Below are 3,916 nucleotides of genomic sequence, written 5' to 3'. Positions count from 1 at the left end.
TGCTACTCTCTCACTACGTCCCAGCTTTCCCTCTCCCCTGGTGTCCTCAAGTTGATTCTCTACATCTGCATCTCTATTCCTGCCCTGCCACTAGGTTCATCAGTACCATTTTCCTAGATTCCATATATATGCATTAGCCTACTGTATTTGTTTTTCTCTTTCTGATTTGCTTCACTCTGTACTACAGACTCTAAGTCCATCCACCTCATTACAATTAGCTCAATTTCATTCCTTTTTATGACTGAGTAATATTACATTGCATATATGTGCCACATCTTCTTTATCCATTCATCTGTTGATGGACATTTAGGTTGCTTCCATGTCCTGACTATCGTAAATACTGCTGCAATGAACATTATGGTACATGTTTCTTCTTGGATTATGGTTTTCTCTGAGTATATGCCCAGTAGTGGGATTGCTGGGTCGCATGTGTTTGTTAGCCATCTGTATGTCTTCCTTGGAGAAATGTCTATTTAGGTCTTCTGCCCATTTGTAGATTGGGTTATTTGCTTTTTTGGTACTAAGCTGTATGAGCTGCTTGTATATTTTGGAGATTAATCCTTTGTCAGTTGCTTTGTTGGCAAATATTTTCTCCCATTCTGAGGGTTGTCTTTTGGTCTTGTTTATGGTTTCCTTTGCTGTGCAAAAGCTTTTAAGTTTCATTAGGTCCAATTTGTTTATTTTTGTTTTTATTTCCATTTTTCTAGGAGGTAGGTCAAAAAGGATCTTACTATGGTTTATGTCATAGAGTGTTCTACCTCTGTTTTCCTCTAAGAGGTTTACAGTGTCTGGTCTTAAATTTAGGTCTTTAATCCATTTTGAGTTTATTTTTGTGTATGGTGTTAGGGAGTGTTCCGGTTTTATTCTTTTACATGTTGGTGTCCAATTTTCCCAGCACCACTTACTGAAGAGGCTGTCTTTTCTCCATTGTATGTTCTTGCCTCCTTTGTCATAAAGTAGGTGACCATATGTGTGTGGGTTTACCTCTGGGCTTTCTATCCTGTACCATTGATCTATATTTCTGTTTTTGTACCAGTACCATACAGTCTTTATTTCTGTAGCTTTGTAGTATAGTCTGGAATCAGAGAGCCTGAGTCCTCCAGCTCCATTTTTCTTTCTCAAGATGGCTTTGGCTATTCAGGGTCTTTTGTGTTTCCATAGAAAATGTAAAATTTTTTGTTCTAATTATATGAAGAATGCCATTGGTAATTTGATAGAGATTGCATTGAATCTGTAGATTATTTTGGGTATTATAGTCATTTTCACAATATTGATTCTTCCAATCTAAGAATATGGTATATTTCTCCATCTGTTCATGTCATCTTTGATTTTTTTCATCAGTGTTTTATAGTTTACTAAATACAAGTCTTTTGTATCCTCAGGTGGGTTTGTGCCTAGGTATTCTCTTCTATTCATTGCAATGGTAAATAGGATTGTTTCCTTAATTTTTCTTTCTGATTTTTCATTGTTAGTGTATAGGAATGCAAGAGATTTCTGTGCATTAATTTTGTATCTTGCAACTTTTCCAAATTCATTGCTTAGTTTTAGTAGTTTTCTGGTGACATCTTTAGGATTTTCTATGTATAGTATCATATCATCTGCAAACAGTGACAGTTTTACTTCTTTTCTAATTCATATTCCTTTTATTTCTTTTTCTTCTCTGATTGCTGTGGCTAGGACTTCCAAAACTATGTTGAATAATAAGAGTGGCAAGAGTGGCCATCCTTGTCCTGTTCCTGACCTTAGTGGAAATGCTTTCAGTTTATCACCATTGAGAATAATGTTTGTTGTGGGTTTGTCATATGTGGCCTTTATTATGTTGAGGTAGATTCCCTCTATACCCATTTTCTGGAGAGTTTTTATCATAAATGATGTTGAATTTTGTCAAAAGTTTTTTCTGCATCTATTAAGATGATCATATGGTTTTTATTCCTTAATTTGTCAGTATGGTGTATCACACTGATTGATTTGCGTATATTGAAGACTCCTTGCAATCCTGGGATAACCCTCACTTGATCATGGTGTATGATCCTTTTAATATGTTGTTGGATTCTGCTTGCTAGTAGTTTGTTGAGGATTTTTGCATCTATGTTCATCAGTGATATTGGTCTGTAATTTTCTTTCTTTGTGATATCTTTGTCTGGATTTGGTATCAGGGTGATGGTGGCCTCATAGAATGAATTTGGAAGTGTTCCTCCCTCTGCAATTTTTTGAAAGAGTTTGAGAAGAATAAGTATTATTTCTTCTTTAAATGTTTGATAGAATTCACCTGTGAAGCCATCTGGTCCTGGACTTTTGTTTGTTGGAAGATTGTTTATTACAGTTTCAATTTCATTACTTGTGATAGGTCTGTTTATATTTTCTAATTCTTCCTGATTCAGTCTTGGAAAACTGTACTTTTCCAAGACTTTTTCCATTTCTTTGAGGTTGGTCTTTTATTGGTATAGAGTTGTTTATAGTATGTAGTAGTCTCTTATAATCCTTTGTATTTCTGCAGTGTCAATTGTGATTTCTCCTTTTTCATTTCTAATTTTGTTGATTTGTGTCCTCTCCCTCTTTTTCTTGATGAGTGGCTAAAGGTTTATCAATTTTGCTTATCTTCTCAAAGAACCAACTTTTATTTATCTTTGCTACTGTTTTCTTCATTTCTGTTTCATTTATTTCTGCTTTGATCTTAATGATTTCTTTCCTTCTACTGATTTTGGGTTTTCTTTGTTCTTCTTTCTCTAGTTGCTTTAGGTGTATGACTAGATTGTTTATTTGAGATTTTTGTTTCTTGAGGTGAGATTTAATTGCTATAAACTTCCCGCTTAAAACAGCCTTTGCTGCTTCCTATAGGTTTTGGGTCTTGGGTCATCATGTTTTCATTGTCATTTATTTCTATGTATTTTTAAATTTTTTCTTTGATTTTTTCAAGTTGCTTGGTTATATAGTAGTGCATTGTTTAGCCTCCATGTATTTGCATTTTTTACAGGTTTTTTCCTATAATTGATTTCTAATCTCATAGTGTTGTTGTCAGAGAAGATGCTTGATATTATTTCAATTTTGTTAAATTTTCTGAGGCTTGATTTGTGACCCAAGATTTGTGATCTATCCTGGAGAATATTCCATGTGCACTTGAGAAGAAAACTTTTGGGTGGAATTTCCTATAAATATCAATTAAATATATCTGATCTATTGTTTCATTTAAAGCTTGTGTTTCCTTTTTTTTTTTTTTTTTTCCTGTTTGGATGATCTGTCCATTTGTGTAAGTGGGGTGTTAGAGTCCCCTAGTATTATGGTGTTACTGTTCATTTCTCCTTTTATGGCTGTTAGCTTTTGCCTTATTTAAAGAGGTGCTCATATGTTGGGTGCATAAATATTTGCAATTGTTATATTTTCTTCTTGAATTGATCCTTTGTTCATTATGTAGTGGCCTTCCTTATCTCTTGTAACAGTCTTTATTTTAAAGTCTATTTTATCTGATGTATGTATTGCTACTCAAGCTTTCTTTTGATTTCCATTTACATGTAATTCTTTATCCATCCCCTCACTTTCAGTCTGTATGTGTCCCTAGGTCTATAGTGGGTCCCTTGTAGACAACATATATCTGGGTCTTGTTTTTGTATCCACTCAGCCAGTCTGCGTATTTTGTTTGAAGCATTTAATCCATTTACATTCATTGTTATTATTGATATGTATATGTTCCTACTACCATTTTCTTAATTGTTTTGCATTTGTTTTTGTGGATCTTTTTCTTCTCTTGTGTTTTCCCACTAGATAATTTCCTTTAGCATTTGTTGTAAGGCTTGTATGATGGTGTTGAATTCTCTTAGCTTTTCCTTATCTGTAAAGCTTTCGATTTCTCTATCAAATCTGAATGAGATCTTTGATGGGTAGAGTAATCTTGGTTGTAGGTTTTTCTCTTTCATCACTT

The sequence above is a fragment of the Hippopotamus amphibius genome, chromosome 3 (genome assembly GCF_030028045.1).
Source record: "Hippopotamus amphibius kiboko isolate mHipAmp2 chromosome 3, mHipAmp2.hap2, whole genome shotgun sequence".
Taxonomy (NCBI): Eukaryota; Metazoa; Chordata; class Mammalia; order Artiodactyla; family Hippopotamidae; genus Hippopotamus; species Hippopotamus amphibius.
Note: the sequence above shows the minus strand (reverse complement) of the source record.